The sequence below is a fragment of the Camellia sinensis genome, chromosome 15, assembly GCF_055761805.1.
Source record: "Camellia sinensis isolate YWXY chromosome 15, ASM5576180v1, whole genome shotgun sequence".
Classification (NCBI taxonomy): Eukaryota; Viridiplantae; Streptophyta; class Magnoliopsida; order Ericales; family Theaceae; genus Camellia; species Camellia sinensis.
This window is the reverse complement of record NC_138975.1, coordinates 103673158-103699281: the sequence shown is the minus strand read 5'-3', so window position 1 is coordinate 103699281 and position 26124 is coordinate 103673158. Positions and strand designations below refer to the sequence as shown.

Here is a 26124-nt window from a genome sequence, read left to right as displayed (position 1 = left end):
CAAGGCCTACACTAATGAATTATGAACAAACATTTTGGAATGAACTCCAACACTAATGAATTACGAACATACATTGTGGAATGACCTATATATTCCTACAAGGAAAAATGCTAATGCTCCATTAGGCTGCCTAATTACAGCCGGCCAATTATTTCGTCTCAGAAAATCATGTGGTATTGTCCACGTGCCACTCCAGCCAATGAAGCAACAGAAAATTTTATGGATGGTATAATGCTTACCCATGTTTGTTGGGTAGTTGAAAGACAAATGATGACCCACCTAATATGTTTTGTGGTTCTTAATTTGTTGACAGCACACCACATAGGCTAATGGCACATGGTAGTCTGGACAACCTAATAATTTTCCTTCCATGACACAAGAAATAAATAAAACTTGGTATCTCGTAAAAAGTGGGCAGGCAAGTTTGTCTTCTTATCTTCTGTGATTTGTTGGCTTCAAATTAAAAAGAATAAAAAAAAAAGGATAGAGGGGTGGGGGTAATCATGAAGAACTTCTGGTTACGGCTAAGATTATGAAATTTATCCAATATAGTGATCGTTTCCCAAAATATGACTGTATCGTGCTAAAGATCATTTTAAAGCTATACAGAAACAACCACTTCTCTGCATTTATTTCTCAAAGAAATCTAACAGTTGCCCACTTAGCTTACCGTCCATTTCTATCTTTCAGTCTCAACTTCATTGAAAATGCTTAAGATTCATATTTTGTTTGGGAAAGAAAAAAACAAAGTTCATTCTCGCGTTTGATCAAACACGTAATGCCATAAACAAAGTTCATTCATATTTACATAAATCTTTGATACATGGATGACCAATTTGAACCAAAATGAACACAGAATGGTCTGATAATAATCCGATCAAATAATCTAATATAAAAAATTACAAGAACTTACAGCCACACAAGGAGCAAAAGTAAACTGAGCGCCATGAGCCCTAACTTCAAGAGCAGTTGCAACTCCAATCCTCTTAACCAACTCTGCATCTCTGTCACACAAACTAACACTCTCTCAAGCAACAACAATAGTTACATATAATACCTAGTAGCTCCAAGGCCAATGAATCTGAGAATACTCCCTGAGAAATCAATGAATCGAAGATCAAAGGAAAAAAATGCATAAAAACAGAGAGAGAGAGAGAGAGAGACCGATGGAGAGGTCTCGAATGGATTGAGAGGTTGGGTGTGAAGTTGCTTCACTGCACTGGTTGATCGATTTGAGTGATCTGGCCGATCTTCTCGGACAAGGTCATTCGAGAGAGTAAGTCTTTGATTCTGGATTCGATTGGGGAGTTAGGGTTTTTGTAAATGGGATTGTTGTTCATGTTCTTGGCTTTTCTACTACTGCTGCTCATTTTGTTCAGCTTGAAGAACCAGGCGCGATGGATTGAGAGGTTGGGTGTGAAGTTGCTTCACTGCACTGGTTGAAGAGATTGGGAATTTTGGGTTTGGGGTGGGGGAAAACCCGGGCGGGAATGGGGGGGAAGGGATTAGGGATTTTTGAGATTGGGGATTTTGGGTTTGGGGTGGGGGAAAACCCGGGCGGGAATGGGGGGGGAAGGGATTAGGGATTTTTGAGATTGGGGATTTTGGGTTTGGGGTGGGGGAACTGAGCGGGAATGGAAAAGGCAGGAGGGAGAATGAAAATTTTTTTGGATTTTTTTTTATTTTCATTATAAATAAATATTTAAATAATAAAATGACTTTTTTTTTTTGGTAATAGAAGATGTCATTGCTAAAAAAATAATTTTTTATTAAAATAATTTTTTTTATAGTTAATGAATTTTTATTTTTATTTTTTCATTTAGTAAGGTTGAAAATTTATTTGTTTCATATTTATTTTAATAAATAAAAAATTATTATTTTTTATTTGGTAGAAGTAGGGATAATATTTTCCATTAAAATAAAGTTAATTTTTTGTGGTCAATGTGGCATTTGCAGTGGTAGTAATGGTAATAATGGAATGGCATTTGCAGTAGTGGTGAATGTGGTAGAGAAGATGGGTGGTGAGAAAGAGATGAGTGAGAAACAGATAGAGAAGAGAGATAGAGAGAGAGAGAATAGTGATAAGTGAGAGAGAGACAAAGAGATATAGAGAGAGACAGAGAGACAGAGAGAGAAACAGATAGAGAGATATATAGAAAAATAGAGAGAAACAAGAGATAAGCGAGAGATAGACAAAGAAAGAGAGAAAGAGAGCGAAAAGAGATGATCGAGAGAAAGACATAGAAAAAGAGAGAGACGAAGAGAGAAAAAAGATGAGCAAGAGAGACGAAGAGAGAAGAAAGATGAGCGAGAGAGACGGAGAGAGAGATAGAGAGAAGATAAATGAGCAAGAGAGAAGAGAGATAGAGATGAGAGAGATAGAGAGAAGAGAGATGAGCGAGAGATAAAGAGAGAAAGAGAAAGAGAAAGAGACAAAGACAAAGACTGACAGACAGAGAAGAGTGATAAGTAAGAGAGATAAGAGATGTAATATTTTGTGGTAGAGAAGAGGAACGACAGTAGTGGTGAAGGTGGTGGATAAGAGATGATGGTGGTGGTGGTGGTGGTGATGGCGAAGGAGATTAGTGGTGAAGTTGTGGTAGTAGTAGAGTAGATGGAGTAGCTGGTGTGAAAGAGAGGTAATTGTAGTAGTAGTAGTAGTAGTAGTAGTAGTAGTAGTAGTAGTGGCAATAGTGGTAGTGGTGGTAGTGGAGTGGTGGCGATGGTAGTAGTAATGGTAGTCATAGAGGTGAAATGGCGACCGTGGTAGTAGTGGTGGTAGTGAAATGGCGTTTGCAGTAGTAGTGAAGGTGGTAGAGGAGATGAGTGGTGAGAGAGAGAGAGAGTGAGATGAGTGAGAGACACAGAGAGAGAGAAAAAAAAAGAGATGAGAGAAGAGATAGATGAATGAGAGACACAGAGAGAGAGAGAGACAAATAGACAGATAGAGAGAGAAGAGTGATGAATGAGAGAGAGAAAGAAAAGAGAGAGAAAAAAGATGAAAAAATGGGTGAAAAGATATAGACAAAGAGAGAGACAGAGAAAGGAAAAAAAAGAGCGAAAAGAGATAAACAAGAGAGTGACAGAAAGAGATGAGCGAGAAAGCGAGAGAGAAAAAAAGAAGAGACAGAGAAGAAAGATAGAGAGAGAAGATAGATGAAAGAGATAGAAAGAATAGAGATAGACGAGAGACACAGAGAAAAATAGAGAGAGAGAGAGAGAGAGATAGACAGACGGACAGAGAAGAGTGATGAATGAGAAAGAGAAAGAGAAGAGAGACAGAGACATAGAGAGAAAAAGAGAGACGGACAGACAGAGAAGAGTGATGAGTGAGAGAGAGACAGAGACATATAGAGAAAGGGAGAGACAGACAGACAAAAAAGAGTGATGAGTAAGAGAGGGAAAGAGAAGATAGACAGAGACAGAGAGATAGGAAGCTGGAAAAATGGGTGAAAAGAGAAATGTTCAAAAGAGTAAGACGACGTCGTTTATAGTGGATCGATAAATCGAGAAGGAGATCGATAAATAGAGAAGATAGGAGTAAAAAATCTTTTTTTTTTTTAGTTACTATGATTGAAAATTTATTTATTTCATTTTTATTTTAATGAAAAAAATATTATTATTTTCTATTTGGTAGAAGTAGGGGAAATATTTTAATAAAAAATATTTTCCACTAAAATTAAAGATAATTTTCTGTGGTCAATGAAAAATATTTTTCTGCGGCCTATTTTTTTTTTTTTGTTATTAAAAATCATGAACTAATTTTTTGTGGTAGAGGAGATGGAGTAGTAGTAGTGGTGAAGATGGTGGATAAGAGATGGTGGTGGTGGTGGCGGTGGCGGCGGCGAAGGAGATTAATGGTGAAGTTGTAGTAGTGGTAGAGTAGATGAAGTGGTAAGGGTGAAGGAGAGGTAATGGTAGTAGTAGTGGCAGTAATGGTGAAGGTGGTGGATAAGAGATGATGGTGGTGATGGTAGTGGCGAAAGAGATTAGTGGTGAAGTTGTGGTAGTGATAGAGTAGATGAAGTGGCAAGGGTGAATGAGAGGTAATGGTAGTAGTAGTGGCAATAATGGTAGTGGTGGCAATGGTAGTAGTAATGGTACTCGTAGAGGTGAAGTGGTGACAGTGGTAATAATAGTGGTAGTGGAATGGCATTTGCAATAGTGGTGAAGATGGTGAAAGAGATGGGTGGTGAGAGAAAAAGAGATGAGTGAGAGACAGATAGAGGAGAGAGAGAGAGAGACAAAGGCAGAGTGATGAGCGAGAGAGAGACAAAGTGGTCGCTAAAAGTGCATTTTCTTGTAGTGGATAGATAAATCAAGAGGGAGCTTAGTAAATAGAGAAGACGAAAGAGAGAGAGTGAGCAACGCGAACACAGAGGGAGAGAGAAAGAGAGAAAGAGAGAGAGAGAGGGACAAAAAGATAAGGAGATAGAAAGTGGGAGACAGAGAGAGAAAAGAGATGAACGAAAGAGACAGAGACAGAGATAGAGAGAAGAGAGATGAGCGAGAGAGACATAGAGAGAAGAGAGATGAACAAGAGAGATAGAGAAGAGAGATGAGCGAGAAAGACAGAGAGAGATGAAAGATGAGAGAGATAGAGAAAAGAGAGATGAGCGAAGAGATAAGAAGAGAAAAGAGATGAGAGAAGAGATAGATGAGTGAAAGACACAGAGAGATAGATAGACAGAAAGAAAAGAGTGATGAATGAGAGAGAGAAAGAGAAGAGAGAGAGGAAGATGAAAAATGGGTAAAAGATATAGACAAAGAAAGAGAGAGAAAAAAAAGAGCGAAAATAGATAAACGAGAGAGAGACAGAGAAAGATGAGTGAGAGAGATAAAGAGAAGAGAGACAGATAGAGAAGAGAGATGAGAGAGATAGACAGAAGAGAGATGAACGAGAGACACAGAAAGAGAGAGAGAGAGAGAGAGACAAACAGACAGATAGAGAAGAGTGATGAGTGAGAGAGAGAGAAAAATAAGAGAGACAGAGACACAGAGAGAAAGAGAGAGACAGACAGACAGAGAAGAGTGATGAGTGAGAGAGAAAGAGAAGAGAGACAGAGACAGAGAGATAAGAAGATGAAAAAATGGGTGAAAAAGTTCCGTGTCTAACGTCTCATTTTCTAGTAGTGAGTCGTCTCCATCATTCATGGGTAGAATAGAGGCGCGGATTTGGGAATTGTATATTTTATATAAAAATCAAATTGAAATATTTTATACAATCACACCTATTTAGGGAGTGTGATTAAATATATATATATATATATATAATTACACTTATTTAAAAAGTGTGATTAAAAAGTAGTAATGTATATATAATCATACTTTAATTAAAATGTGTGATTAAAAAAAATATATATAATCACACTTATTTAAAAAGTGTGATTAAAAAGTAGTAGTGTATATATAATCACACTTTAATTAGAAGGTGTGATTAAAAAATATATAAATAATCACACTTTAATTAGAATGTGTGGTTAAAAAATATATATATAATCACACCTATTTAAAAGTGTGATTAAAAAGTAGTAGTGTATATATAATCACACTTTAATTAGAAGGTGTGATTAAAAAATATATAAATAATCACACTTTAATTAGAATGTGTGATTAAAAATATATATATATATAATCACACTTGTTTAAAAAGTGTGATTAAAAAGTAGTAGTGTATATATAATCACACTTTAATTAGAAGGTGTGATTAAAAAATATATAAATAATCACACTTTAATTAGAATGTGTGGTTAAAAAATATATATATAACCACACCTATTTAAAAGTGTGATCAAAAAGTAGTAGTGTATATATAATCACACTTTAATTAGAAGGTGTGATTAAAAAATATATAAATAATCACACTTTAATTAGAATGTGTGATTAAAAATATATATATATATATAATCACACTTGTTTAAAAAGTGTGATTAAAAAGTAGTAGTGTATATATAATCACACTTTAATTAGAAGGTGTGATTAAAAAATATATAAATAATCACACTTTAATTAGAATGTGTGGTTAAAAAATATATATATAATCACACCTATTTAAAAGTGTGATAAAAAAGTAGTAGTGTATATATAATCACATTTTAATTAGAAGGTGTGATTAAAAAATATATAAATAATCACACTTTAATTAGAATGTGTGATTAAAAAAATATATATATATATATAATCACACTTGTTTAAAAAGTGTGATTAAAAAGTAGTAGTGTATATATAATCACACTTTAATTAGAAGGTGTGAATAAAAAATATATAAATAATCACACTTTAATTAGAATGTGTGATTAAAAAATATATATATAATCACACTTGTTTAAAAAGTGTGATTAAAAAGTAGTAGTGTATATATAATCACACTTTAATTAGAAGGTGTGATTAAAAAATATATAAATAATCACACTTTAATTAGGATGTGTGATTAAAAATATATATATATAATCACACTTGTTTAAAAAGTGTGATTAAAAAGTAGTAGTGTATATATAATCACACTTTAATTAGAAGGTGTGATTAAAAAATATATAAATAATCACACTTTAATTAGAATGTGTGATTAAAAAATATATATATAATCACACTTGTTTAAAAAGTGTGATTAAAAAGTAGTAGTGTATATATAATCACACTTTAATTAGAAGGTGTGATTAAAAAATATATAAATAATCACACTTTAATTAGAATGTGTGATTAAAAAATATATATATAATCACACTTGTTTAAAAAGTGTGATTAAAAAGTAGTAGTGTATATGTAATCACACTTTAATTAGAAGGTGTGATTAAAAATATATATATATATAATCACACTTAATTGAAAAGTGACATAAAAAATAAATATTATCACACTCAATCAAATTAAGTGTGATTAAAATATCAATCTAATTTTTTTTATCACACTTCCAATATAAGTGAGATCTTTTTTTTTTGTCAAAGTGTGATCTTTAACTATTTTTGTAGTAGTGAACCCATCACAACCCAAATGTGATTTTAAAAACTCCATTTTAAAAATAAATAATAAATATAATTTTAAAAATAAATTATTCATTTTGATAAGATAAACAACAATGATTCATCCCACTAAAAATATCACCACTAATAGCACTAATGCATTAAAAAAATAAAAAAAATAAAAAAAAATTACAACTCCAAGACCAAAACATCACATCATTCATGACGGGACCCACTGCCACCTAATTAGTGGGAGCACTAATTAGTGCTCCCAAGCATTTTTCTAAGATAAATATGTTTAAATCAGGTGGATACAATTATTAAATTAATATGATTTTTTTTAATGAATACCCTATACACAAAATTCTAAAAGATTAATGAATCGAATTATTGAAGTGAGACCCATGGTGAGCCGACTTGTCTAAACTGGACCATCCAATCCCTTTTAGATAACTAGATGGAAATTGCTGCCTTTTTAAAACATCAAATACTGCATTCAATGATGTTACAAACTCAAAAAAAATACTAACAAAACACATCTATGGATCACAATCATTTTAGGTGTGACTCACATTCCACCAACTTTAAATCTACACCATACAAGACGTTTCAAGGTAGATTTTGAAATACCCTTTCATGATTCATAGCATTTCTGATACTCCATTTTTTTTCATCTTTCAACCACAGGGTATGCTCATACTGACACTCACAGCAGCAATCTCAATCCTCCATCCCCTCCATTGTGAATCAAAGGAGTCCTCCTCATGCAAAGGTCCAACCCCATGGCAAATGACTTTCCTGCTAAGTGGCTTTGGACTACTATTAGTTGGAGCCAGTGGCATAAGACCATGTAACCTAGCCTTTGGAGCAGACCAATTCAACCCCAAAACTGAATCTGGAAAGAGGGCAATTTCAAGCTTCTTCAATTGGTACTATTTCACATTCACTTTTGCAATGATGGTGTCATTGACAGTGATTGTGTATGTTCAGTCTAATGTGAACTGGGCTTTGGGATTGGCTATTCCTACATTCCTCATGTTCTTGTCTTGTGCTGTGTTCTTCATTGGTACAAGAATTTTTGTCATGGTGATTCCACAGAGTAGTCCATTTACTAGTGTGGTGCAGGCTATAGTGGCTGCGATTAAGAAGAGGAAAGTGGAGTTACCAGAACAACCTTTGATCTCTCTTTTTAACCATGTTCCTAGTAATTCTATCAACTCCAAGCTCCCTTACTCAGATCAATTCAGGTATAACCAACTCTACTTCCTCATGTTGCAGCTTATAATAATTTGGTTTTTTTTTTTTTGATCATCTTTCAAAAAGATTAAATTTGATTCTCTTCTCTATTTTTGTTTTTTTGGTTGACTTTCTAGTATAGACAAGATGATCCTTAAAATAAATATATATATGAAAAAACACTACCATTGGTAGTTTTTTTTTTTTTTTAAATAATAATAAATTAGGGTCATCTGGCCTAGAGCAATCTAACAATAAATTTTTTTGACTCTGAGCTGAAAAAGTTTACTAAAAGAATATATATGTCGAAAAAATAAGTCAACTTATAAACATGTTGAATTTAGGTAATTTTTAGTCATTTTTAGTCCTTCTGATTTTACAATAAGTCTATGAAAACAAAAAACAATTATAGAATTGAATACAAAAAATGTATTGATGGCTAAAATAAACTTAAAATTTTTAATTTTATCAATTTAAATTCTAATTTATTTATTTATTTTTAATTTAAACCATTCGCCTATTTTGGTTAAATAAAATCGACTGAAAAAATTAAAAAATATATGTATTTTAGCCATTAAATTCAATGGATGTATGCATAAAATATCTAAAATACCCATTTCATTGAATTTAATCACTAAAATACCAAATTATTTATTTATTTATTTTATTTAACATAACTAGCTAAATTGTTTAGATTGAAAACAAATTTTTTTAAAAAAATAGAGTTTAAATTGAATTTTTTTTTAAAAAAAATTCAATTTAAACTCTATTTCTTTTTTTAAAAAATTCAGAATATTTATTTTGTTGCAAAACTAAAACTCTCAATTTTTTTTATTTTATTTTTTTTATAATTTTCCCAAACTTATTCATTCATATATATATTTTTTTATGTCTAGTTTGTGTTTGGTTTTTATATTTCTAATATCAATGTTGATTTTAGGATGATTGACATTAGGTCCATAGTCTTATCTAAAATATACAGTTGATTGAGTTTAATTATTAAAATATTAATTTTTTATTTTACTTAATATAAATAACCAAATAATTTAGATTGAAAATAAATAAAAAGTTACTGTTCAAATTAAAAAAATTTAAAAATTTACAATTTATTTTATTACAAAACTCAAACTCTCAAGATTTTTTATAATTTTCCCAAATTTATTCATTCATATTTTTTTTATGTCTAGTTTATGTTTAGATTTTGAATTTCTTACAAGAGTGATGTTAGGAATCCCAAATAATCTATCAAATTTTTTATCAAACTTTTCACATGAGTGTGTGACCCACATGTGTGAGTCCCACACCTATGCGAAAAATTTTAATAGTTTATTTGGGTCCATAATATTTTACTACTTACAAATCATCGTTGATTTTAGGATGATTGACATCAGGTGCATAGTCTTATCTTCCATTAGATGATGAGGATTTCATATCTTGCATTAGTCACATTCTGTCTATAATACCACATCATTCACTTTTCTCAATACATAGATTAGGCAATCTACAATAATAGTGCCAAGATTTTATTCAGTTAGTCGACAACTCGATCATCCTGGTCTTAATCCATATCATCAAAACGAGTCATTGATTGACCAAAATTTGTGAATAACAGTGGCCAATAAATTACTTTAATTGAAAACTAAATCTTTATTTGTATTCATATCGTAATTTATTTTAATGAATTTGGTAGTGTCTGTGTGGAAGAAATTAAAATTTGCAATGATAAGACTAAATCACGCCTAATATAGCAGAGTCTCAATCATTAGGCAAATTCTTTCGTCTTGTCGGATGTGATCCTAAATGAGTCAATAACTTTCAGAATAATATGGTGTGCACTTTTAAGTGTGCATATCATATGTGCTTTATTTCAATATATAATTTTATCACAAAATTTTATAATATCATCAATTATAAAATGTATAATCTCGTTACAACTTTACGTAATAAAAAATGTGGTAACCAAGTCACTAACTTTTGCAACATGAATTATAAAATTTTGGACATTTATTTTTTTGATCAGCAAAAGTCAGTTGTTAATTGTTAAGCCCTTAGAAAGATCATTGTGACCAATTTGGACATTTTATTACGTCAATTTGTGATAAGATTACGCATTTTATGGTTGATATTACGAAATTTTATGATAAAATTATAAATTTTTGTAGCAGGGTGCATATAATATGCACTCTAAAAGGGATACATACCATAGGATTTCCCATAACGTTTATTAGTATTTTTTTTATATTAATTAACAATATTTGTGATGAAAAAACAAAATCTAAATTTGAAAAAAGTAAAAATGTAAAGTAAATACATGTAGTTGTGACTAGATAATAAATATGCACACCCAAGAGTAAGGGTGAGAATAGTATTGGGTCAATGGGTCTTGATAAGTATTATTCACCCAATCTTACTGTTCACTCAAACAACCCTCTAGCCGAAATTTTTTGAGTACTTTCGTAATTTCTATGTTGCTTCCGTATAACCCTAATTCTGTACTTACAAATAGATGAGGGGACGCCTCTTTTAGGTTAAGAGAGATATTTTTCTGATCATAGTAAAAACTGCAGCAGTCGTGGACGTAACCTTATTCTACGGTGAACCACATAAATCCTTGTGTTTTTGTGTGTGTGATTTGTTTGATTTGTTATTTCTTTCTTGTTTGTTATTTCGTGTCTCACCGATCTTGGATAGAAAGGGTCAATTCCTAGTAAATAGGAGTCATCCAAAGGGATTTTCCAGATTTTGAGATTAATCACATCGTTAATATCTTAGCATTAGATGATAAGGATGCAAAACATTTTCGTATCTTCCAATATTAGTCATGTTCATATCTTGCAACATTCAGATGTTACTCAATACTCACTAGCTAACTAAAAATGCTAAAGATCCCAGATTTCTCAACAAGGCAACAATCATCACCCTTGAAGACCAAATCAAACCAGATGGTTCAGCAGCCAATCCATGGAGACTTTGCAGCGTCCAACAAGTAGAAGAAGTGAAATGCGTATTGAGAGTACTCCCCATATGGGCAGCAAGGATCGTCTACTTCATCTCCATAGTCCAACAACAGACCTTTCTAGTCTTCCAAGCTCTCCAATTCGACAGGCGACTAGGCAACACTGGTTTTCTAATTCCAGCAGCATCGTACAACGTCTTCCAGATGGTAAGCCTCACAATTTGGATACCCATCTACGACAGACTCATAGTCCCAATGCTACGAAAGCTAACAAAAAACGGAAGACGGTATCACAATCCTCCAGAAGATGGGCGTTGGCATGGTTATCGTTGTATTTACTATGATCGTATCAGCAATTGTCGAAAAGGAAAGGCGGACATTGGCTCTTACAAGGCCAACATTGGGGATTGAACCGAGAAAAGGAGAAATTTCTTCTATGTTTAGGTTGTGGTTAATCACTCAGTTGACACTAGCAGGATTTTCTGAGGCATTTACTATCATCGGTCAAGTTGAGTTCTTCTACAAGTAATTCCCGGAAAATATGAGAAGCATAGCTGTATCTTTCTTGTTTTATGGACTCGCATTGTCTAGTTATTTGAGTAGCTTCCTTGTGTCTATAGTTCAGCGTGCGACAGGTGGAGCTGGGAAGGGGAATTGGTTGTCAGAGGATCTTAACAAAGGGAGATTGGATTATTTTTACTATTTGATTGCTGGTTTGGAGGTCTTGAATTTGGGATACTTCTTAGTTTGCGCAAAGTGGTACAACTACAAAGGAGCTAGTGTCAATACCCTTGATGTGGCCCTTGAAAAAATACCAATCTGAAAAGAAAAACCTGTTGTTTGACATAGAAAATGTTCACGCAAGAGCCTATTGAAGAAGTCTTCAAACCAAAATGGTTGACATACAAATCATGGCACAAGAAGCTATAGTGTGTAAAATGGCATACAAAATATGAAAATAGAAAAAAAATTAAAAAAAATAATATGATACATGTATGGCTAGGATATTATCATAAAAGATGGTGAAAAACCGTCTTTAAGAATCAAGTATTAATTTAAGAGAATAACTTGACTCTTCTTTAGTAGCTCCTAGAAAAAATTTCATTCCAATATCAAGTCTATACTATTTTTGTTGTTTTTTATTTTTTATTTTTCATTTTATACTTAAATGTGCTACATGCAAAGATGTTATACTCGAGTTTCCGTGTTTATTGTTGAAATCTGATTTCCGTATCATCATTGTGGAGAAGTGGTTTGGAAATACTCTTCAGATCCTGGGAGACGCTAGTAATCCTCAGCTAGTCACCTGAAAAGATACAAACACTCCGGTCGGGGGTGCCGGAATTGGTACTTCGACGGACAAGTCAGTTCAGACACTCAGGATAGCTTGTTTACTAAGTTAAACAAAAAGTGATTGTTACATACCTTTCTAAATCTGTGGTTCTTGTATTTATACTTGCTTTTTGGGCCTTGGGGCCTGAGCCTATTTTTATCCCATTCCCCTTTTATTTATTCGGAGCTACTGATCTCTGGCTATTCGGCCTTCCTAACGTATTCGGCATCCTAGTCACGCAATATGGAGCCGAATAATATCTGATTTCTGGGGTACGTACCTTCCGACTCTTCTATTTATTCGGCTCCCACAATTGCCCCCTAAGCACTTTACCAACGACAGTTTGGTTGGAGTGCTTGGTTTCGAATTTTGAAAAGTCAGAGCCAAAATTCGGCGGTTGGCCTCATCCTCATGCGGATATCTTAGCGCACCCCTTTTGGTTGTCGTGTGGACTTCCCACCCCCTCGTACATGTCTATTTATTGCGATTTAAAATTTTGACGTCCTTTCGAGTATGTATTTTATGACGCTCGTCGCTGGATTGCCTTTTGAATTGTCCCTGCAACTTTCTTCTCCAATATCCTCTTCGTCCTTTGTAAGTTCTCTCCTTCCTTGCTTCGAAGACTCTTTCTGGTTTATTCCTCCCTTGGCATATTCTTATAAACTGTAGGATATGGCGAAACATTTAAAAGACCTTCTCTCGTCAAATCGAATTGCTGGCTTTAAACTCCATTTCTCCATTCCTGATGATGTCCGTCTGTCGTTTGTGGCAAACGGCACTCTTGATATGGAGAGGGAGGACAAAACCACAATTGTCTTTCCTCTTTTGTCAATCGCAGAGGGTGGAGTCCTTTTTTCCCTTCACCCGTTTCTTAGGGCTGTGCTTCACCATTGGGGTTTAATCCCTTCCCAATTCAATGTGAATTTCTTTAGAATTATAATGGGGGTTATAGCGCTTAACCGTTGCCTTAGAATTAACCTTGGCATTCTAGCCATCCGGCATTGCTATGCCTTGGCTAAGTCTTCTGGTCGGCACGGGCGTTTCTTCCTTAGCGCCAAGGATATCGACCATCAGCTAATTACTATGCTTTTCAGTTCTGGGAAACGAGTTGATGATATTATGGTCATTGTCCAGGGTAACTGGGAATTTGGCGAAGGAGAGGATCACGTCAACCCTATTCCTAGACGGAGAGGGGGAGCCAGGTGGCCGGTTGCCTTCTCGCTTTTATTATTTGTTCATTTTTGTTGTAAAGCCTCTTCTTTGAAACGTTACGGCTTGGCCTGTGCAAGGAACGATTTGAAGAAAGTCCTATCTTCGATTGACGACGTTGTTCTTTCAGATATCAAAGTCGCGCTCACGTATTTCGGCCGTCGAAGTCTTCAGAAACAAGGGAGGGCGGCCCACGTTCTGCTTCGTTACGAGCCGACATATACGACCTTCTTGGCTGCGAAAAATATCCCAGTTCCAGAGGGTGAAGATTCTGTTATCGCTCTTATTTTGTCTGACTTCAAAAACTTAAGGCAGGTTGGTTTTGAAGGGTCTGATTCGAAGCGGGATGTAGCTAATGTTACCGAATCAGATCAGTACGAAACCGAGTCTGGCGAGGTATTGAATTCGGCCGATCCTCCATCCACTTCGGGCCGAGGGGATCTTTCACTTGACGGCATTTTTCACAGCTTAGAAGATCTTCCCGCCGCAGGCCCCGAAGACATGGCCAGGTTAAGCCTGACAAAACTTGCCAAGAAGGCGAATGCGGAAAGGTTGGTCGCGCGGCGAAGAGCGGGGGCCCTTTCGTCTGAAGTACCACCTGCCACCGAATCTCAACTTTCTCTGTCTGTTAGCGAATCAGAGTCATTGGGCGTTATTGAGGTGGAGACGGCAAAAAATCGGAATGCCGAATCTATTTTGATCATACAGGACGGCTAGGAAGTTGAGGAAGAGGCAGAGAAACGCCCTGCCGAGTTTGAGGCCGGCTCAGAAGAACAAGGCGGCAAACGTCCTCGATTAGAGGGATCGAATGTGATCGTTCCTTTTGTCATTCAGCCGATGATAAAAAACATACCGGTTTCTTCTGACGCTTCGGTGCTTAAAGATCCAAAAGTCGTATTCAGCTTGGCTACGTCCATGTCGTTGCTGTCTGACAGGGAGGCTTTCTGGATGGAACCAGATCTAAATGCGACAGCACTAGCCGCCCAATCGGCACTTTTGGTACATATTCGGACTTTGCTTCACTTAATCCAAATACTATTGAAGTTATGGTTTTAAATTCTTGTTTTGTAGACCGTCGGAAGGATAGCCGATATGGGCCGTTACCATCGCGACGCCGTCAAACAGATTGGTCGTTTATGAAAGAAAGTTGAGGGCTAGAGGAGAAGGGCCGAGGTCAAAGCTTTGAGGGCGAACAAGGAAGCCTCGAGGGCCGACGCTGAGGTGGAGAGGGCTCGTAGCGCGGATCAATTGAGATCAGATGCCGAGAAGCAAGCGGACGCGAGCGAAGATGGACTCAAATTGGCCCAGAAGGCGGTCTCCAAACTGGAGGCTGAGTTGGCTGAAATGAAGGCGGCGAAGGAAACAGCCGACTCGGAGACTTCCACAGTATTCGAGGCCGGAAAAAATACTGGACTCGCCGAGTATTTGGACCAAGTCCCCAAGTTTGAAAATCGGGGATTCAAACATGGCTGGCACAAAGCCCTTGCTGCTGCTAAAGTTTCATTAATTATGCCAATACTGTATGAGCAAGTGGATGTTGAGCCATTGGAGTTTGATTTCGATGACTGATCTGGGCAACTGACATAGTTTTTAGGATGTCGAATGTATTTTTACAGTTTTTAATTTGGTATTTTTCACGTGTTGCTACAGTCATAGTTTTTTTGCTAGGCATTTTCATGAGGGCTTGTAGCTTTTTGTTTAGTAATTTGCGTATATAAAATTTCATGAGTTGTGCTCAACTTGCTAAGGAAAATATTGTTGATAAATGATATTGTTTTCGGTTATGGTTAGATCGGCTGCTTAGCTTAGGTATTTGGCCAACCAGATTAGCAAATATGCCCTTGCCTTAGCCAGGGCGCGAGCTTGCAAAGCCGAATGGGCCTAACTCGTGGGCTGGCTGAGGCACAAATTGATCGGCATTTACGCTTGAAAACATGGCCGACCGGATTATTAAATCTGCTCTTGTCTTAGCCAGGGCGACCAGATTAGTAAATCTGCCCTTGCCTTAGCCAGAGCGCGAGCTTGGGAAGCCGAATGGGCCTAACTCGTGGGCTGGCTGAGGCACAGATTGATCGGCGCTTGCGCTTGAAAACATGGCCGACCAGATTAGTAAATCTGCCCTTGCCTTAGCCTGGGCGCGAGCTTGGAAAGTCGAATGGGCCTAACTCGGGCTAGCTGAGGCACAGATTAATCGGCGCTTGCGCTTGAAAACATGGCCGACCAGATTAGTAAATCTGCCCTTGCCTTAGCCAAGGCATGAGCTTGGGAAGCCGAATGGGCCTAACTCGTGGGCTGGCTGAGGCATAGATTGATCGGCGCTTGCGCTTGAAAACATAGCCGACCAAATTAGTAAATCTGTCCTTGCCTTAGCCAGGGCGCGAGCTTAGGAAGCCGAATGGGCCTAACTCGTGGGCTGACTGAGGCACAGATTGATCGGCGCTTGCGCTTGAAAACACGGCCGACCAGATTAGTAAATCTGTCCTTGCCTTAGCCAGGGCACGAGCTTGGGAAGCCGAATGGGCCTAACTCGTGGGCTGGCTGAGGCACAGATTGATCGGCGCTTGCGCTTGAAAACATGGCTGACCAGATTAGTAAATCTGCCTTTACCTTAGCCAAGGCGCAAGCTTGGGAAGCCGAATGGGCCTAACTCGTGGGCTGGTTGAGGCACAGATTGATCATCACTTGCGCTTGAAAACATGGCCGAGCAGATTAGTAAATTTGCCCTTGCCTTAGCCAGGGCGACCAGATTAGTAAATCTGCCATTGCTTTAGCCAGGGCACGAGCTTGGAAAGCCAAATGGGCCTAACTCGTTGGCTGGCTGAGGCACAGATTGATCGGCGTTTGTGCTTGAAAACATGGCCGACCAGAAGCACGACTGGATCAAGGCCCTTCAAACCGAGAAAGCTCTCGAAGCCGTGGGCATTGATTCGGCTTCGCTCCTGTATCATCGTCACTACTTACCCTATTCCGATTTCGAAATTGAGAAGAGTGACGAGGAGGGTGCCGAATAAATAGACTTTGGAACGTAAGAACAGACTTCGCGCCGAACAAATTGAATTTCTTTTATTTTCAACGTTCTTATTTGGTCTTGAAATGTTATGCGCTTAATTAAATGTATTATTTCAACTTACTGGCAAGTTTTGTGTTGCATGGTGCAAATGTTTAAACATACATTGACCGGCTCGAATTAAAAACAATTCTCAGTGAATATTTATTCGGCCAGTGAAGTGGTCCGAATGCATCTCTCACAAAGGCTTCGAATCTGGAGACTATTTTGGCCAATCGTGATATCCACGAAGGGCGCTCTGAATTCGGAGTCTTAATCGGCCTTAAGAGGATTAATCGGCCCTAAGATGTTATGCGCCAAAAGGGGCTCCGAATCCGGAGACTTTATTTTGGCCAATCGTGATATCCACGAATGGCGCTCCGAATCCGGAGACTTAATCAGCCCTAAGGTGTCATGCACCAAAAGGGGCTCCGAATCCGGAGACTTTAATTTGGCCAATCGTGATATCCACGAAGGGCGCTCCGAATCCAGAGACTTAATCGGCCCTGAGGTGTCATGCACCAAAAGGGGCTCCGAATCCGGAGACTTTATTTTGGCCAATCGTGATATCCACGAAGGGCGCTCCGAATCCAGAGACTTAATCAGCCCTAAGGTGTCATGCACCAAAAGGGGCTCCAAATCCAAAGACTTTAATTTGGCCAATCGTGATATCCACGAAGGGCGCTCCGAATCCAAAGACTTTATTTTGGCCAATCGTGATATCCACGAAGGGCGCTCCAAATCCGGAGACTTAATCGGCCCAAAAGTGTCATGCACCAAAAGGGGGCTCCGAATCTGGAGACTTTAATTTGGCCAATCGTGATATCCACGAAGAGCGCTCCGAATCCGGAAACTTAATCGGCCCTAAGGTGTCATGCACCAAAGGGGCTCCGAATCCGGAGACTTTAATTTGGCCTTAGAAGGCTTAATCAGCCCTTAAAGGCTTAAGAGCGAGCTTTAGAAAACGAGAAGCTTTGTATTGCAACGGTGGAACATGTACAAGTATCAAGCCCACAAGTCAGGTCAATGATAGAATTTACGTAAATGTGTTGAATTCCAAGGCCGTGGCAGGCTTCTTCCTGACATGGCTGAGAGCCGGTATGCCCCTGTTCCTGCGATGGATTCTATCTGATAGGGGCCGTCCCAGTTTGGACCCAATTTTCCATCGGTCGGTCTCCTGTCGGCTGGAAGTACCTTCTTTAGGACCAACTCTCCAGGCGTGTATCGGCGCAACTGAACTCGCTGATTATTCCACTTGGCGAGCTGCTGCTGATACCGTGCCATGGATGCTAGGGCGCGGTCTCTTCGTTCTTCGATTAGAATCAGATCCAGGGCAAGCATCATGTCGTTTCGACCCGTATCAAAAACTTGCAATTTCAGAGTTGGGAGGCCGATTTCCAGGGGTAAGAGTGCCTGGGTTCCAAAGCATAGAGCAAACGGCGTTTCTCCAGTGGATCTCCTCGGCGTAGTACGATGAGCCCACAATACACTCGACAATTCTTCGACCCATTTGCCTTTAGCTTTTTCCAGCCTCTTTTTGATGCCGTCCAAGATGGATTTGTTAGAGGCTTCAGCTTGACCATTGCTTTGGGGATAGACCGGTGTAGAGAAGTAAGGCCGAATGCCATATTTGCTGCATAACTCTCGATATACGCCATAATCGAACTGGGTGCCATTGTCTGAGATGAGAGCTCTCGGGATGTCGAATCGTGTTATAATGTTTCTCCATACAAAGCGTTTAATGTCGACATCTCGTATATGTGTTAAAGCCTCCGCTTCGACCCATTTTGTGAAGTAATTTGTCGCAACGATTAAGAATCGCTTGTTCCCTGGGGCCCTTGGTAATGGTCCTACGATATCAAGTCCCCACTGAGCAAACGACCAGGGGCTGGTGATAGAGTTCAACCCTTCGGCAGGCAGATGGGTTAATGGGGAGAACTTTTGGCACTGTTCGCATTTTTTTACATAACTCTCTGCGTCAGCTCTCATTGTCAACCAATAATACCCCTGTGTTATAGCTCGATGGGCCAGGGAGCGTCCACCAGAATGGGCATCACAACTGCCCTCATGTATCTCTGTCAGAAGCTCCTCCACTTTGTTGGGGTGCACGCATTCCAAATATGGACCAGAGAAGGACTTTTTATAAAGCCCTCCTTGCGGATCCAGATAGTATCGCAGGGCTTTATTTCGCAGCTTGTGTGCTTCTTTTTTGTCCTTTGGGAGTTGTTCAGAAGAGAGGAATGCAGCAATGGTGTTCATCCAGCTTGGTGCGGATTCTATAACGTTGACATGGATTTCCTCCGAAGGGCCAATACTCGGCTCCAGGATGAAACCTACTTCGATGGTCCGTTTGATCTCAGAATTGATGGTGGAGGCTAGGCACGCCAAGGCATCCGCGTTTGTATTCTGGTCGCGTGTTATTTGGTTCAGTTCGTGATGGTCAAATTTTACCAGCAAGGAATTGGTCATTTTCATGTAGGCCACCATACGGTCATTTCTTGCCACGTACTCCCCTTTTAGCTGACTAATTACCAATTTTGAATCACAAAACACAAGCAGACGCCGAGCGCCGAGAAGGTGCGCATTCCGCAGACCGGCTAGAAGGGCTTCATATTCGGCTTCATTATTTGATGCTTCGAAGCCAAGCTTGACGGCTTGCTCAATTACTACGCCGTCTGGAGACATGATTACAACTCCGGCGCCGCTGCCCCTTTGGTTAGATGATCCATCACAGTATAATTTCCAAATATTCCCGACATAAATTCTTCAGTTCGGCTTTGGTCAAACTTCTGCCTTTGGTCAAAGTTCGTCAGGTTTGAGGTTGGCAAGCTCGCCGATGAATTCAGCAACAAAGTCGGCCAACACCTGCCCCTTGATTACGGTTCTAGGTAAAAACTGAATGTCGTATTGGCCGAGTTCAAGAGCCCATTTTGAAACACGTCCTGATGCTTCTGCACTCTGTAGTACTGATCGGAGGGGATAATCTGTTAGAACCCCAATGCTATGTCCCTGGAAGTAATGCATCAGTTTTCTTGCCACCATGACTAGGGCTAAGATGAGTTTTTCCAGCGGAAGGTAGCGTGTTTTGGCGTCAACCATTGCCTTGCTTACATAATACACTGGTCGTTGCTCCCCCTCCTCCTCTTTTAGCAGTACGGCACTGACGGCCATATCGGAAACTGCCAGATATAGAATGAGCGGGTCACCAGCGGCAGGTGTTTTCAAGAGAGGTACTAAGCGGAGGTAGGTCTTGAGTCCGTTGAAAGCTATTTCGCATTCGGCGGACCATTCAAAAGCCTTACCCTGCCGTAGTGCCTGAAAGAATTTGTCGGCAGCGATTTGTAAATCGGCTGATGAACCTATTGAGTGCAGCGGCCATCCCCATCAACTTTTGGACTTCTTTTACTGAACAGGGGGAGTCGAGTTCCAAGATTACTGTGACTTGCCTCGGGTTGGCTTCAATTCCTCGGTGATTGACGATGTAACCCAGGAATTTTCCAGAGCCGATTCCGAACGCACACTTAGAAGCGTTCAGTTTCATTCTGTATTTGCGTAAGATGCTGAATGTCTTTTCTAGATCGGCTATATGATTTCGTTCTTCTTTAGACTTGACCACCATATCGTCGATGTATACTTCCATAGTGTAGCCGAGTTGCTCTTTGAACATGGCGGTGACCAGTCTTTGGTAGGTTGTCCCTACATTCTTCAGCCCAAAAGGCATAACTTTGTAGCAGTAAGTTCTTCTTGGGGTGAGGAATGTGGTTTTGTCCTAGTCATCTGGATGCATGGCGATTTGATGGTATCCTTTGTAAGCATCGAGGAAGCTCATGCGTTGATGGCGTGCCGTCGCATCGACAAGCTGGTCGATTCTGGGTAGAGGAAAACAGTCTTTGAGGCAAGCTTTGTTTTGATCTGTGAAATCAACGCACACTTGCCAAGTCCCATTTTTTTTCTTCACCACCACTACATTGGAGAGCCACGTAGGGTAAGTGACTTCTCTAATTGCCCCAGCATCAAGCAGTCTATCTACCTCCTCAACAACGGCGGCAGTGTGCTCCACGGCTGACCGCCGGCCTTTCTGAATGATCGGCTTACATTTGGGATCGACATTCAGATGGTGCTGTGAAACTGACGGGTCTATTCCCGGCATTTCGTACGGAGTCCACGCAAAGACGTCGAGGTTGTTGAGCAAGAAAGAGATCAGCTGCTGCCTATCAGCCTAATTCAGAGAAACGCCGATCATGAAGAACTTTTCTGGGCTTCCATCGATGTCAACTCGGTCTAAACCTTCCGTGGCCTTCTCGTTTGGATGCCGCCCAATGTCATCAAGGAGCTCCCGATTCGGCACCTCAATGGAGTTTACTTGCAGTTCCTTTGGCATTTTGGCGGCAAGGAGATAACATGCTTGTGCCAATTTCTGGAAGCCGCGGATTTGCTCAATGCTGTGTTCTGTTGGGAAACGTAGCAGTTGATGATAGGCGCTTAGGACGGCCTACAAGGTATGCAACCACGATCGCCCCATGATGAGATTGTACAGCGATGGCAGCCTAACGACCAAGAATTCCACATCCACCATTCTGGAACCTCCTCGAACGGGTAAGCTTATCTTTCCCAATGGGTACTCTGGATTGGCATTGAAGTCGAATAGTGGATAAGGAGTCGGAGTCAGGTTTGACTCATTGAATCCGAGTTTGATGAAGGTTTTATAATACATAATCTCCGAAGTACTACCCTGGTCAATAAGAACGTGTTCGATGGTGAACCGGTTTACGCGTAGCTCAACAACCAATAGATCGATGTGAGGGAGTGTTAAGCCGATCAAATCAGAGTCGTCAAAGGTGATACTTGGCATTTCTCGGAGCCGCTTTGCTGGCGTGAGTTGCTGTTGAGGGCCTGGATATGATTGGATCGCATGCACGGCCGGGGCTGCTGGCAGGCTGTATATCATGTGGATGGTGTCAAGCGGAAATGCATCCTTCGAAAGGGCAAGTGTTTTGGTCGCACTCCTCCGGACGCATTGTTAGAGACGTTCGTCCTTTGCCAACTCCTCAAGAGGATCTGTTGAGGCATAGCTGCCGTCAGTTTCTTGCTATCGGGCTCGAGATCGTCGATCATCTGCCCTCAGGGGTCGCTTAGAAGCCTGGCGCACTGTTTGTTTGGATTTTGTTATTTCCGAGGCCAAATCGCGACGAAGGCATTTGTTCTCAGCGATGATGTTGTCCAACCTCTTTTTGGTTTGCCTAGCTTGTGCCATGGTCTCCTGTATTGTCTTTTGTGTTGGGTTTGAAGATGAGTAGAGGTCCAAGGCAAGTCTTGCTGCGATGGTTTTTGGTCCATGTGAGTTTGCTGGAGTGAGGTCATCTCTCTGTGTGGTCTTGTCAGTGGCTATCGGAGGATCTTCAGTCACGCCTGCCATGGATGTATTTGAGTATTCCCACTGACGACGCCAATTGTGGAGAAGTGGTTTGGAAATACTCTTTAGATCCTGGGAGATGTTAGTGATCCTCAGCTAGTCACCTGAAAAATACAAACACTCCGGTCGGGGGTGCCAGAATTAGCACTCCGACGGACAAGTCAGTTCAGACACTTAGGATAGCTTGTTTACTAAGTTAAGCAAAAAGTGCTTGTTACATACCTTTCTAAATCTGTGATTCTTGTATTTATACTTGTTTTTTGGGCCTCGGGACCTGAGCCTACTTTTATCCCATTCCCCTTTTATTTATTTGGAGCTACTGATCTCCGGCTATTCGGCCTTCCTAACGTATTCGCCATCCTAGTCACACAATATAGAGCCGAATAATATCTGATTTCTGGGGTACGCACCTTCTGACTCTTCTATTTATTCGGCTCCCATAATCATATTTTTTATTATTATTTATCTTTGCTTTTTAAAAAGTATAGACATGAATATGAGATTACATATATGACACATTTATAAAAATACGTCACTTTGATAATTTTAAAAAAATAGGGTGTACTACTTTAATCACATTATTTTCTTCATCTCTAAGAAGTAAGCAAAGTATATTGAAAAGTTATTATTGTATTTATCTTTACAATTATAGTCTAATAGTATGCAATAATTATTACAATCTTACTTTCATAATAATTTAGATACATGACAAACTATCAAAAATTTATCTGATTCTTCGGGGAAAAAAAATAATATTAAGTGAAAAATCTAGAAATCCCCTAGATGTTGATTTGTGATTATGTATCAATTTTAAACTATAAATAACAATCCCAATCAAACAATCAAGACAAATCGACACAACGATTTTACGTAGAAAAACCACAATTGGACACCTCCAATTGTGATAAAAAAAAAACCACGGGCAACAGCCACAAAACAACTACTAAGAAGATATAAAGGAACTACACAGGTATACTCTCAATTACCTAGCGAATCCATGCCTGAATTGAACCAACCTCTATGTGCCTCTTCCAACCCCGTCTTCACCTCGAAATTGTCTTGACGATGAGCCACTTCGGAATCCACAAAAGCTTCAGGCTCAAATTCTTCAGAATCCACCAAAGAACAACTCTCTCTTTTTTGTGTACAACAAACAAATAATCATTTGATGTATACTCTTTAAACCATGAGTTGAATACTCAATCAAAACATCAAAGAAAACTAGCAAAATATCTCCAGATATAAACCTTAGAACCCAACGAAGAAGATCTGGAGAAGTAAGTAAAGTTTTGGGAGAAAACCAACTACTTATAGAAATCCAAAGTAATCCTAGTTTTGGAAGAAAACCAATTCCTTATAGAAATCTGGATTTTGAAGCTCGCTCGAGCGAAGCTTCTCTCGCTCGAGCGAGAACCTTAACTCGCGTGATTTCCACTAGTGCCTTCGCTCGAGCCACGAACCCTTCGCTCGAGCGAACAATGAGCTCTTTCAGGTTTTTGTATAGACGCAATCCTTCGCTCGAGCGAGGACTTCTTCGCTCGAGCGAGCAAGGGCGGACAGCCAACTTTGAATGCAATTTTGCATTTCGCTTCGGGCGCGAGCTGACCGGGCAGCTCGACCCCCGTCATAATCAGCGAAGTGACAATCTTGAAAGCATTAACATCACAAACTTCTCTGCAAGGCTCAATTCGGCAGGTTGGATTCACATCTAAAAACTCATATCCTCACTGAAATACAAGAGCGAATAAAATTACAACTGAAAGGAGTTTTGTCAAACGGAATTGCCAAGAATAAAAACCTAACATTAAGTATCAAATGTAGATGTTTACGAGTATCCACATAGAGTTAATATCATATGCAAATACAATATAGATACAACTCTCTTTTAAAAATATTTGTCTTTCATAGCACAAAATCAATTTTTGTCATCCTTCTTCACTTCTCTTATTTTCATTTCTTCTTGTAAAGGTGGAAAATGTCATGAGTGGTTTAGGGTTTAGGGTTTAGGGTTTAGGGTTCTGGGTTTTATTTGTATTATAATTTCCAATCCCATGTTTGAAGTTTGTCTAGACTTTTCTTGTCCAACTTCCTAGGCTGTTATTGGATTAATTCGATTTGAAAATTCAAACTCGTTAATGAATATTTGATTCAATAATCCAAGAAAATCTTAATTTAATTGATCTAATTATTGTCAGATTGGATTCATCTAAATCCCATCCATTATTATTATCAATTTGATCCCAAGTTCATACTTAAATTTAGATGTAAATTACATTCACCACTCTTAAGATTTGGAAAAAAATACAACAAATTTCACAATTTTAGCATAATTATACCATGTAGAGTTTATTGTGTTTTCTCCAAAACTGAAAAAAGGTCAAGTGTAAATTACCATATATACGTGAATATTATATTTAAAAAATAATAAGCAACAATTAAAAAATTACAAAAATAAATTTTGAATAAGAAATAAGATTATAATAAATCAAGTCATGTTAGATTTTTATATTGGATGACGAGATAAATCAAATTCAAATTCATATGATTTCTAATTAGATTTGTCATAATGAGATCAAGGCTGGGTTCAAACTATTTTGTAATAGGATCGGATTTAGATTATATCAGATTTGGTCCAAATCTAATCCATTAATTAGCCTACGCCTTCCCTAGAGGTGTAAATTTAGCCTAGCCCGACCCACTCGAGCCCGAGCTCAGGCTGACCCATGTCAAGCCGCGCAGGCTCTCGTCAAAATTTGATCCAGCCAGAAAATTAGGCCCAGACCTAGGGGGTATTCAGGCTTGGACAGGCCCTCGGGCGGGGTTGGCGAGCCTAGGCCTAGGCTCGAACTTGGGTCGGGCTTGAGCGGGTTTGAACATTTTTGTAATTTTTTTTAAATTTTTTTTTCACTAAAATTTTATTCTTTTCTACTAAAAATGACATTAGGCCTCGGGTGGGTCAGGTTTCGGGCCGAGATTTGAATGGGTCTTGAGCGGGTTGATGGACCAGGTTACGAGTCGTGTCGAGTTTCAAAATGACAGCCCAGACCTAGAGTCCAAGATTAGGCTTAGGCCCAAACCTAACCGGGCCTGGCCCACACTAAACCGTGAGCAGATTTCGGGTCGCCCAAGAGCTGCGGGCCATTTTTACACCATTAACCTCTCCCAACAGATAATAATGACTCTAATGATCACGTACAAGAAGGGTTGCCACCCTCTGTGGTCCTCCTTTCTACAATTTTTTTATTATCAAGCAAAAATGGCACTGTTTTGCTCTACCATGGATACTATGACCCTACTTTTGTTTATATTGATGATTCATAGGGGTGTAACACTACAAAAAAAATTGTTTTTTGCAACGGCAAAACGCCGTCGCAAATACCCCGAACGCCGTCTCAAAAGGTTTTTGCGACGGTAAAATGGCTTTTTGCGACGGTAAGTGGGGGTCGCAACAAAGGGGGTTGCAAAAAGGTTTTAGCGACGGCACAGTGCCGTCGCCTTTGTTTTTGCGACGGGAAAATGCCTTTTTTGCGACGGCAAATTTCTGTCGCCAATAATGAATGAAAATTTGAGTTTTTTGCGACGGCACAGTATTGCCGTCGCTAAAAGTGTTTTTTGCGACGGCAAAAATACCATCGCTAAAGGCGTTACGTTTCAAAAAAATTACTTTTTTGCGACGGCAAAACGCCGTCACTATAGGTATAAGGCGTTTTATAAACGTCACTGATACTTATAGTGGCGTTTTGAACAAAAACGCCACCTTTTTACTTAATTTCATAATTTAATTAATATAAAATATGCTCTGAGTTGGTTATTTATATTCCATTCACAAAAACATCATAACAGAAAATAAAAATAAAAACAAAAATTGATAAAACCATCAAATTCAATATTTTACAAAGAACAATTAAATTGTACATGTTCATAAAAGCATATTTAAATTATAGAATTCACCCCAATCCTAAAAAAAATAAA

General features: G+C 38.9%; 1 pseudogene; it reads left to right on the top strand.

The window, feature by feature from the left end:
• The first annotated feature begins 7336 nt into the window (after positions 1-7336).
• Positions 7337-11974, top strand: LOC114296746 (protein NRT1/ PTR FAMILY 2.11 pseudogene; annotated as a pseudogene).
• Positions 11975-26124: the final 14150 nt, after the last annotated feature.